This window comes from Salmo trutta, chromosome 4 (genome assembly GCF_901001165.1).
Source record: "Salmo trutta chromosome 4, fSalTru1.1, whole genome shotgun sequence".
NCBI lineage: Eukaryota > Metazoa > Chordata > Actinopteri > Salmoniformes > Salmonidae > Salmo > Salmo trutta.
Genome location: NC_042960.1, coordinates 32242143 through 32255035, shown reverse-complemented (window position 1 = coordinate 32255035; position 12893 = coordinate 32242143). Strand labels below are relative to the sequence as shown.

The window sequence follows — 12893 nt, the reverse complement described above, 5'->3', positions numbered from 1 at the left end:
CGAAAGGGGACCAAAGCGCAGCGTGTAAAGTGCTCATATTTCCTTTATTTATGATGACACTTTAACAAACACGACAGCCAACAGTTCCGTCAGGTACATCGACAAAACGGAAAACAACTACCCACAAACCCCAATGGAAAACAGGCTGCCTAAGTATGGCTTCCAATCAGAGACAACGAAAGACACCTGCCTCTGATTGGAAACCATACCCGGCCAAACAACACATAGAAATAGAAAACTAGAACACTCCCACATAGAAACAGAAAACCCAAAACCCCACACAAAACAACCCCCTGCCACGCCCTGACCATATTACTATGGCAAATGACCTCTTCACCTGGTCAGGACGTGACAGTACCCCCCCGAAGGTGCAGACCCCAACTGCACACCAAACCAAAAACCCACAAAAACAACCCTAAACAAAAAGGGAGGGAAAGGAGGGTGGCCACCGTCAACGACGGCTCCTGCGCTACACCCAGTCCTTCCGCCAATCCTCCAGCTCCGGAGGTGGCTCCGGCTCCGGGCGTAGCCCCCGTTCTGCCCGCAGATCCCTCTGCTTCTGGAACCCTGACCTGTGGATCATTACCAGAGGTTCTGCGCTGCCGACCACCGCTGAAGGCTCTGGGTTGCAGACCCCTGCGAAGGCTCTGGGCTGCAGACCACCGCCGAAGGCGCCGGGTTGCAGACCACCGCCGAAGGCTCCGGGCTGCAGACCACCGCCGCAGGCTCCGGGCTGCAGACCACCGCCGAAGGCTCCGGGCTGCAGACCACCGCCGAAGGCTCCGGGCTGGGGGGCCTCGCCGGAGGCTCCGGACTGGGGGGCGTCGCCGGAGGCTCAGGGCTGAATAGCGTCGCCGGAGGCTCAGGGCTGAGGAGCGTCGCCGGAGGCTCAGGGCTGAGGAGCGTCGCCGGAGGCTCCGGACTGAGGAGCGTCGCCGGAGGCTCCGGACTGGAGAGCGTCTCTGTAGGTTCCGGACCGGGGACCTTCGCTGCAGGCTCCGTGCCATTGATCATCACTACTGGTTCCGCGCCATGGATCATCACTGGAGGCTTTGTGCCATGAATCATCACTGGAGGCTCCGGGCCATGGATTATCACTGGAGGCTTCGTGCCATGGATCATCCCTACAGGCTCTGGGCCATGGATCATCACTGGAGGCTTCGTGCCATGGATTATCGCTGGAGGCTTCGGACCATTGATCATCACTGGAGGCTTCCTACGGGGAGCTGGAACCGGTCTCACCAGACTGGGGAGACGCACTGAGGACCGCGTGCTCAAAGCAGGCACTGGTCGTACTGGGCTATGGAGGCATACTGGAGGAAGAGTGCGAGGATCAGGCACAGGACGTACTGGGCTATGGTGGCGCACTGGAGGGAGAGTGCGCAGAGCAGGCACAGGACGTACTGGGCTATGGTGGCGCACTGGAGGGAGAGTGCGCGGAGCAGGCACAGGTTACACTGGGCCTTGGAGGCGCACTGGAGGTCTGGTGCTTAGGGCTGGCACAACCCGTCCTGGCTCGATGTTGATTATAGCCCGGCAAGTGCGGAGAGCTGGTACAGGACGAACTGGGCCGTGCTGGTGAATGAGGGGTACCGTGCGTAGAGCAGGTGCAGGATAACCTGGGCTGAAGAGACGCACTGGAGACCAAATACGTTGAACTGGTGCACTTCTCCCTGGCTGCCGGCCAACTCTAGCACGGCAACGGTGAGGAGCTTGCACCGAGCGCACCGGGCTGTGAGTGCGCATGGGCGACACCGTGCGCACCACCGCATAACACGGTGCTTCTACAGTCACTTGCTCCCCACGGTAAGCACGGGGAGTTGGCTCAGGTCTTAACCTCGCCTTCGCCAATCTACCCGTATGCCCCCCCAAAAAATGTTTTTTTGCGCTTCCTCTCGGCCTCCTGTTGCTTGCCTAGCCGTTGATCTCGACGCTGTACCTCCCTCGCTGCTCCCACCTGTTCCCATGGGAGGCGATCCCTTCCGGCATGGATCTCCTCCCACGTCCAGGATCCTTTGCCATCCAGGATCTCCTCCCAGGTCCACTCCTCTGAACCATACTGCTTGGTCCTGCTCTTCCTCCTGGAGAACGCACGCTGCTTGGTCCGTTGGTGGTGGGAAGTTCTGTCACATGGGTCGTCGAAAGGGGACCAAGGCGCAGCGTGTAAAGTGCTCATATTTCCTTTATTTATGATGACACTTAAACAAAATAACAAACACGACAGCCAACAGTTCCGTCAGGTACATTGACAAAACGGAAAACAACTACCCACAAACCCCAAAGGAAAACAGGCTGCCTAAGTATGGCTTCCAATCAGAGACAACGAAAGACACCTGCCACTGATTGGAAACCATACCCGGCCAAACAATACATAGAAATAGAAAACTAGAACACTCCCACATAGAAACAGAAAACCCAAAACCCCACACAAAACAACCCCCTGCCACGCCCTGACCATATTACTATGGCAAATGACCTCTTTACCTGGTCAGGACGTGACAGTACCCTTACAGACAAACAAACATGCTGTAGCCGAGGTGCTTTCAAGGGTATATGACAGCTGTATACCATTATTCAACATTGTAAATTGACATGGATTTTGCAGGGGTGCTTGTCGTTTTAACAGAACCCCCCCCCCCCCAAAAAAAAATGTGGCAGTTAAAACATTAAGCAACATCCCTACACAATACACAGACATAGTCCACCAGAAGATTTCACATCTGCCATCGAAAAACAGAAGTGGTTTGATGCTCAGATGTTTGCCATAGTAGACACCTATGTCATGAACGATGACACAGAGATGTCCACCGCCAGATGAGTGGAGAAAAGCCAAACACTGGATAAACAACAACAGACGCTGACCTGTCATTATCCTAGTCATCCGTCCTTCCAAAGTCAGAAACAATTGAGTCACCATGAGCAAAAAGAACACAAGATATCAGTTGTCAATAATCAAGATACAATTTAAGCCAGATCTAAAAGAAAAAGTACTCCAGGAAAGGAACTTTCTAGTTTCTATGCATGTGGGTGACGGAAAGAACCTGCGGGCTGTGGAAATTCAAAATGCTGAAACTGCAGTTTGATCTAGCCCTACAAAGCTCCAGTGTGTCTCATAGGACTCAGGTGAAACAGCACAGTGAATACAGGTGGTGGATCAGGAAACATAGCGTTGGACTTGAACTGTGAACACCATGTGCACCTCACAACAAACCTCATCCAACATCAAGTGGCCAATGTCCAGTTTGACATTACACAGAAAGTCAGCAGAACCATATGAGAGCAGACAGACATTATGCAGTGATATGATAAAGATTGTGAGCTGAAGCCAAATGTAGACTTACTTTTATACCGTTACATTCTTTGTTGCATTTGTCATTATTTTAACTTAAAATATTCTGTTAACCTTTTTATTAACCATTTATTTGTGCATTTTCTTTTACTTACAATGTTATGGCATAAGATGGCGCCGACGGAGATGGCAGCATCGCGACTAGCTCCTAGGAAACTGCCAGTATTTTGTTTTTTTTATGTACTATTTTTTACATTATTAGCTCAGGAAATGTTGTGTCATTACATACAGCCGGGAAGAACTATTGGATATTAGAGCAGAAGCAACTCACCAGACCTACTAGCATTACAACCAGGAATATGACTTCCCTGGAGCAGATCCTTTATTCACTCTCCACAGAGCAATTGAACTTATTCCAGAGGCCAACCCAAAACGTTGCCGGCGAAGGAAAGGCACTTGAGGCGGCCTGCTGGTTCGACTTAGGAGGCGTGCACACCACCCACCGCTTACGAGTATATTACTTGCTAATGTTCAGTCTTTGGATAACAAAGTTAATGAGCTGAGAGCAAGGATTTCTTTCCAGAGACATCGGGCCCTGTAACATACTTTGTTTCATGGAAACATGGCTCTCTCGGGATACTCTGTCGGAGTCGGGAAAGCCAGCAGGATTCTCAGTACATCGCTCAGACAGGAATAAATATCTCTCCGGGAAGCAGAAGGGCGCAGGGGTGTGTTTCATGATTAACGACTCATGGTGTAATTCTAGGAAAATACAGGCACTCAAGACCTTTTGTTCGCCCGACCTAGAATACTTCCCAATTAAATGTCAACTTTATTATCTCCCAAGAGAATTCTCCTCCATCATCTCCACGGCCGTTTACATCCCACCTCAAGCCGATACCTCGACGGCCCTCAAAGAACTTCACTGGATTTTATGCAAATTGGAAACCACATATCCTGAGGCTGCATTTATTGTAGTTGGGTACAAAGCAAATCTGAGAACTAGACTGCAGAAGTTCTATCAACATATCGACTGTACTACTCGCGCTGGTAAGACTCTCGAACATTGCTATTCAAACTTCCGGAATGCTTACAAGACACTCCCCCGCCCTGATTTCGGCAAATCTGACCACGACTCCATCTTGCTCCTCCCGTCCTATAGGCAGAACCTCAAAACAGGAAGTACCCCTGCTTCGTACCATTCAACACTGGTCTGACCGATCGGAATCCATGCTTCAGGATTGTTTTGATCACATGGACTGGGATATGTTCCAGGTAGCTTGCGAAAATAATCTAGAGGCATTCACAGATACGGTGACTGAGTTTATAAGGAAGTGTATAGGAGATGTAGTACCCACTGTGACTATTAAAACCTACCCTAACCAGAAAACATGGATAGATGGTAGAATTCGTGTGAAACTGAGAGCGGGAACCACCGCATTTAACCATGGCAAGGTGACTGATAATATGGCAGAAAATAAACAGTGTAGTTATTCACTCCGCAAGGCAATCAAACAAGCTAAACGTCAGTATAGAGATAAAGTATAGAGACGTATGTGGGAGGGACTACAGACAATCCCGGATTATAAAAGGAAAACCAGCCACATTGCCGAGACCGACGTCTTGCTTCCGGACAGGCTAAACACATTTCTGGCATGATTTGAGGATAACACAGTTCCACCAATGCGGCCCGTTACCAAGGGCTGTGGGCTCTCCTTCTCCATGGCTGACGTGAGTAAAACATTTAAATGGGTTAACCGTCATAAAGCTGCCGGCCCAGACGGAATCCCTACCCACGTCCTCAGAGCATGCGCAGACCAGCTGGCTGGTGTGTTTATGGGCATATTCAATCGTTCCCTATCTCAGTCTGCTGTCCCTACATGCTTCAAGATGGCTACCATTGTTACTGTACCCAAGAAGGCAAAGGTACCTGAACTTAATGACTATCGCCCTGTACCACTCACCTCTGTCATCATGAAGTGCTTTGAGAGACTAGTCAAGGATCATATCACCTCTAACTTACCTGCCACCGTAGACCCACTTCAATTTGCTTACCGCCTCAATAGATCCACAGACGATGCAATCGCCATCACTCTGCACACTGCCCTATCCCATCTGGACAAGAGGAATACTTATGTAAGAATGCTGTTCATTGACTATAGCTTAGCATTCAACACCATAGTACCCTCCAAGCTCATCATTAAGCTCGAGGCCCTGGGTCTGAACCCCACCCTGTGCAACTGGGTCCTGGACTTCCTGACGGGCCGCCCCCAGGTGGTGAAGGTAGGAAACATCACCTCCACTCCGCTGATCCTCAACACTGGGGCCCCACAAGGGTGCGTGCTCAGCCCCCTCCTGTACTCCCTGTTCACCATGACTGCGTGGCCAAGCACGCCTCCAACTCAATCATCAAGTTTGCAGACGACACAACAGTAGTAGGCTTGATTACCAATGATGACGAGACAGCCTACAACGAGGGGGTGAATGCTCTGGGTGTGTGGAGCTTGGAAAACAACCTCTCACTCAATAACACATAGGAGATGATCGTGGACTTCGGGAAACAGCAAATGTTGCACCCCCCTATCTACATCGACGGGACCGCAGTGGAGAAGGTGGAAAGCTTCAAGTTCCTTAGCGTACACATCACTGAAAAACTGAAATGGACCCCCCACACAGACAGTGTGGTGAAGAAGGCTCTTCAATCTCAGGAGGCTGAAGAAATTTGGCTGTCACATAAAACCCTCAAACTTTAACAGATGCACAATTGAAAGCATCCTGTCAGGCTGTATCACCACTTGGTACGGTAATTGCACCGCCCGCAACCGCAAGGCTCTCCAGAGGGTGGTGCGGTCTGCCCAACGCATTACCGGGGGCAAACTACCCGCCCTCCAGGACACCTACAGCACCCGATGTCACAGGAAGGCCAAAAAGATCATCAACCACCCGAACCACTGCCTGTTCACACCGCTATCACCCAGAAGGCGAGGTCACTACAGGTGCATCAAAGCTGGGACCGAGAGACTGAAAAGCAGCTTCTATCTCAAGGCCATCAAACTGTTAAACAGCCATCACTAGCACATTAGAGGCTGCTGCCTATAGGCATAGACTAGAAATCACTGGCCACTTTAAGGAATGGAACACTAGTCACTAATAATGTTTGCATTTCTGGCATTACTCACTCATTGCATATGTATATACTGTATTCTATACTACTGTATCTTAGTCCGTTCCACTCTGACATCGCTTATCCATTTGTATATAACTTAATTCATTCCTACTTAGATTTGTGTGTATATGTTGTGCAATTTGTTAGATATTACTTGTTAGATATTACTGCACCGTCGGAGCTAGAAGTACAAGCATTTCGCTACACCCACAATAACATCTGCTAATCACGTGTATGTGACCAATAACATTTGATGTACTATTAACATTCTTCCTGTTGCTGTCTGAAACTTTATATAGGAAGACGTGATATATACACAGTGATGTGTACACCGTACGAGCAGTAACAACTGCTATAGCCAATTCTCTGGGCCAACACTGGGGGAAAATCTCATACTTTCCCACTTTAAAAGTTGTGTAAAGTTTATAGTAGTACACTTGCTTGTTACTTGTTACTTAAGCTGTTATTTTCTATGGTAGAGTAGGTCAGGGCGTGACCGTTTTTTTTCTAGTTTAGATTTTCTGTGTTGTTATGTTCTTGTTTTGTATTTCTATGTTGGGCTTTTTTTGGGATGATCTCCAATTAGAGGCAGCTGGTCATCGTTGTCTCTAATTGGAGATCATACTTAAGTAGTTGTTTTTCCCACCTGGGTTTGTGGGAGATTGTTTTGAGTTAGTGTATGTTGCACCTCTTCGTCACGGTTTGTTGTTTTTGTTCTTTAGTTTATTTGTATGTATTGCATAGATTCACAGTTTAATAAAAAAAATGTGGAACGATACACATGCTGCGCTTTGGTCCGCTCCTTCATCATACGACAACCGTGACACTTATTTCATCCAAAAAAAGGTAACTACAAGTTCATTTACAATAAAGTCTTACAATCCACTAAACTTTGATGTTTCCAAATCTTGATTATGTATTGAAGTCCAGTGAAGGAGAAAAGGGAGATAGTTCATAATGAGCATTTTGAATAACTAACTATGGGTGACAGGTCACATCTTGGCCCACTCTATACTTTATATAACTGAAAAATGAGTGTTAGAACAAATCTTTAAGTCAAATTATTTATTTACAGTGTGTGTATGGCATACATTCTACTATTCCATACAGCTACAGCTCAATGGTAAGAGGGCCTGTATCCACAACAATAATATCCTTGACTACATAAGTCTTTTGAAGTGTTAAGCAGAGGAGATAATACCTACAGTATTCATTTGTCAACACAGAATGTAAAAGTCCTCATGTATACACAGTCATGTTTGCAAAAGCCCCAAGTTGTCCCGACACTGAATCATCATCACTCAAGTCTTCCTCATCCCCCAAAATCTCAGTGATGATAGACAGTAGGGCTATTGCATGTCTCATGTCAGTAATGGGCAGAGCAGAAAAAATGTCCTCAATTGAGAAAAGGGAATTGCGCTCAGAATGTTGTCCATGATTTTGTCAGCGTTAACCACATTGGACGATGTGCAATAAACAGACACTCCCATGAACACCTGTGTGCGCCATCTCAAATGCAAGGTCATGTCATTCCTTTCTCAGGTATTGCCTACGCTCTTCACTGACCAGCCTGTAATGGTTGTAATTGTTGTCCTGCATGCCTCTCCAAACTACTGTAATTACCCTGCAGTTGCACGAGGTAGCATGATTTCACGATAAGTGAACGTGAGCTTGTGCCGTCCCTCCCCGCTCTTCCATATGCCAGCATGTGGGGCTCAATGTCTTGAAGTGGTCCATAGTTGATGAAATGATGGACACCCTTAAAGTCTGCCCCCATTCCCAGTGCTGAAGAAGCCATCACAACTCGAAGATTAGATTGACTTATCTTCCAAGGCCGGAGATGATGTGCAGTTTTATGTGCTCGGGTGTCTCTGAGTGGTACATGTCAAAAAGCCTGTTTTCCAGTGTATCCTCTACTCCTGCTCGATGCACAGAATTCTCCCCAAGGAAATGCTGAGAAACCTTGTTGTACAGCAAAGAACAGTCTTTACTTCTCTTACAGTATATGACAGTCCTTGGGGTCTCAGGCGCCTTTCAGGCCAACTCTTTGAGCAACCATGAAAATGTCTCTACAGGGTCAGACAACACCTTCTTCATTGCCAGTCTGATGTCCCTGTCAGGACTTTTCACCACCTCGCCGAATGCCCAGGTGCTTCATTATGCTCTTCCTTGTAGCCTTGGAAGCTGTAGCTGTGGCTGCCAGGTCTGGAAATGGTAAGAGCGACCGCAGCTCGCCAACCATTCCACACCACTTCCGAAAAGCTGCCTCCTTCCCCTGTGCCTTACCATTTTATAGGAAATGTGATAAAAACAAGAAAATATGCATTAGTTGTCATAATAAAAAGGACAAAAATAATACTGGTTCAATGACAAATGTATCATGTTGAAGGTAGCACATGGCCTTTGTTCATTTAAAGAGTGTGATTTTAAGAGAAGGTCCAACAATTAAGTGATATATATTCAGACATACAGAAACACAACTGATCAAAGAATTAGCAGGTTTCACACATCAGACACTTGTTTTACAAGTCAAATAATACCAGGGCAACATACACACATGGCAATAATCACATGCAATGCCCCCACCTTCCCCCTCTCTCCCCACACACCCAATATCTCTCAGACAGTTTTAGTCAACTTAGCCCCCCCAAAAAAGCTCAAATAAAAGATGCTTTTACACACAAATAACTCACCATTGAACCACAGTGGGTATCTCATTGACAGCCATTTCAATGAGACGCTCGAGGAACAATGGCGTTTGCAGTAGGCATCGCCATTTCTCTGAGCCAACCAAAGCTTCAGGAGTCTTTGGCAATTTTCTCGTCCTCCATCTCATTTTGACCCACGTGAGCTTGTGCCGTCCCTCCCTGCTCTTCCATATGCCTGCATATGGGGCTCAATGTCTTGAAGTGGTCCATAGTTGACAACATGATGGACACCTTAAAAGTCAATGATGGACACCCTAAATGAGGTGGAGATTCCTTGAGAGTTCAGAACATGAACCTGATCCTCGATCATTGACATCAGAGGAGAAACTACAATTACAATCGATTTCTCCACTTTCAAATTTCAATAAATATGTCGGCCACACTTGATACACTCAACTTTTACCGTAGCCTGTAGGTAGACACGCCAAAATGTCTATTTTTTATTTAGTAGAGAGTTCAAGTAGAGGAGTAATGCCTTCATTGACTTGATTTTGTGTATGGACCACACTTCTGGCAAAAAAATAATTCAGTTTTTCCTCCAAGTCTTCTTCCATTTTCTACAATGTTGCAAACTAGCATACGGAACAACTCTCTACAAAATCTGTCCTACCTGGTCCGAAAACAGTGACGAACATAACACGTACCACCCCCATCCAATCAAAATCTTGCCACAGGGAGCCAGCAGACCATTCAAAAACATTTTGGCTAATACAAAATGGGCAAATGTTGATTTAATATTTGCAAATACTATGATTGCATGACTATTGAGATGAATTGATTTCTCAAGCTGAGGTATTGAATATTAAAGCTTTGCTCTCAGAGTCCACTTACAACACTGCTTATTGATCAATGTGTTTTACTATACTTCACACACACACACACACAGAGAGAGCGAGAGAGAGAGCGACTGAGTTGTCTGATCGATGGACACACTCTAAAAGGGTTTGATTTTGGGATGAAATGAAGAGAAAGTGATGTGTTCTCAGAGAGGGATGGAATCATTAAGACCAGACCCACTCTCTCACTAAAGCTCAACACAAGGGTAAGGGAGATGCAAAACATGTCTTGCAACCTCTAATGAACATAGGAAGCTTCAGTTCCCTGTATGACATGTAGTTGATCTGTAAATATAGACAATAATCATTCATTAAATATCAGTTTAATTGAAGGAAATTCAATTGTTTACTAGTATATTACCACGTAACAATACATTTGGCTACATGGTATCTGTGCAACTTCATGTAAAGTGTGACCATGTTTCTTTTTTTCTGTTTAGGAGGTTGGCCCTGGATTTAAAACTAATCTGGCTTCAGAAAGAAACAGAGAGACTCTTCTAGAGTCTAGGCTGAATATGCAGGCTACTGCAGGCTATTTCATATCAGTGTCACTCTCATTCTTGTCCTTTTCCAGACAGACCTAGGAGAATATCAAAGTGTGTCAGAGGGACCTCTAAAATTAAAATACCCAGTCACTGATCGAGAGAGAGCACCTGTACAACTACTGTGATTTCATTATCACGTCAGTGGTGTCAGTTATCTGTCAGTTTCCTGCTTTGAAGGCATTACTTTATTCAGTTATTAACCCATTTGAAGTCAAATAGGTTACCCTGCCATGTAACCTGCCTAAGTCAGGTTGGTTAACATTAACTAAGACAGAAACAATGTAACGTCTTGAAATGTTGCCTGCACAATGTAGCCTATCATTTAGTCTGGGTCTGGGTCACCCGTTACAAATGATGATTTATTTCGTAATAAAAAATGATGTATTTTTTGTTGTTTTTTATCAATCGAATCATCACATACTTGAAAAATGATAAACGTAGCCGACCACATGTTACTCAATCCAATTGCCTATCAATAGGCTATAGCCTAGCCATTATAAATAACACATCAATTGGAATTTCGCTACAGGGAAATCTCAGAACTCCCAGAAATATCAGAACCTAATGCATGTTGGTGTTGTTTAACATTATTATTAGTCTTATCCACCAATAGCGTAACAAAACAACAGAATTAGACAAACTACAGCCTGCGCTCAGGTGCACCTTACCTAAAAAAGCGAATCCACTTTATATTCTCATGGGTTGACAAAGGGGTCTTCCTGAATTCTTGAATTTCTGTAAACCGCGAACGTGTCAAAAACCAAGGCTGGTTCCTTTTGTTAGCCACGCGGTTTATTTCGCGGCGCGCTATTGTGTGTCCTCCTCCTCGAGCCAACCTCGTTCGGCTATAATGGTCCAGCTAAAAACCCGTTTTAGGGAATCTCTTCCAGAGACATCCGGTATCGTTCGTCCCCCCCACCCAAAAAATTACAGCACCTCCTTGATGGAGTGACTTGTCTGTCACCAGACAATCATGCGGGCGTAATTCTGAGGATCTAACTATCTCAAGGATAGTACAATTTACGACGTTCTTTTAAAAAAAATGGAGGAAGATAGTTTCCGAAGAGCTTCTCAAAAAATATCTCTCAAGTCGGCATTCACTCCCTCACCGCACGGTAGAGTATTCTGGACCAATCGAGCGCGCAGAATAAACGAATGAATAGGCTACTCTACCGAGCGTGGTCATCATCTCATCTGTGTCTTCCTCATCTATGTCGCTCTCCAGCGTGACATGTTAAAGATTTGGTCTGTATCCGTCTTTCCTTGAATTTGAGCAGGAATGTATTTGAAAAGCCCAGTCATTGTCACATTAAAATTGCACGGGATGTATAGATGGGTACTTTATGTATGCTGCCAGGGGCGCAACTTTAACTGGGGATGGGAGCCATGTCCCCACCACATTCTGAAATGTAAAAAAATATCATTGCAATATGATACAACAGCTGGATTTAGGACCAGGAAGACACCACAGAGAGGGCTGACAGGCTGTGTGAAGGCAAAGCTTCTGGAAGGCTGGCTGAACCAGCAAAGGAGAGTTGAGCATAGTTCAGTGTGTATGTTACGCTCTTTCACAGAGTTTTAATAGTAAGTAGAGCAGACACTGGCTACTCTTTAGTTGACTGATGTAGCTGGCAAAGTAACTTCTGTTTAACTTAACAGAAAAAAATTAAATAGTGTTTATTAGCTGTGCTGAGCTAGTATTGTAACTGACATGTACAGTAACGTTAGCTAATGTTTCATCCCCTCTCGACTGAGGTGGATGAATAAGCTATGCTAGCTAGTAGTAGCTACCACAGCCAGGTCAGCTCTAGTTATCTGTCAGATAGCGATATGAGGCAGTTAGTAATACTATCTAACAGCTGTTGTTTGTATGGAAATGTTTTGTAGCCTTTGTTTTGTCCCGTTTCAGAAGTAAATTAACTTGGCTAGCTTCCGCCAGTTGATGTACTGTTAGTGTCACGACTTCCGCCGAAGTCGGCTCCTCTCCTTGTTCGGGCGGCGTTCGACATCACCGGCTTTCTAGCCATCAGCGCTCCACTGTTCATTGTTCCATTTGTTTTGTCTTGTTTCCACGCACACCTGGTTTACATTTCCTAATCACACTACATATATATTCCCTCTGTTCCCCCCATGTCTTTGTGTGGAATTGTTCTTTGTTACATGTTTTTGTGTGACGCGCCAGGCTGGTTTTTCCAGATACCATGTTCACCCGTTGTATGTTTAGATTTGGTTAAACATTTTTGCTTCATTGTGACTTTGTCGCGCTTTACACTTTCGCTTTTGGCTGGAGGTTTGTTTTACGCAGTTGCGTCCTATGGTTGTTTGCTTCTGCCTAATAAAGTGTGCGCC

General features: G+C 45.7%; 1 protein-coding gene across 1 annotated transcript in view; it reads right to left on the bottom strand.

Annotated features, from left to right (window-relative positions):
* The window catches only part of LOC115192240 (cAMP-specific 3',5'-cyclic phosphodiesterase 4B), a 319267-nt gene extending 307781 nt beyond the window's left edge, over positions 1 to 11486 (bottom strand). The window contains exon 1 of the mRNA XM_029750521.1: positions 11213 to 11486. The gene's annotated coding sequence lies outside the window, so the exon portion shown is untranslated. The remainder of the gene's footprint in view (positions 1 to 11212) is intronic.
* Between the last annotated feature and the right edge of the window lie 1407 nt (positions 11487 to 12893).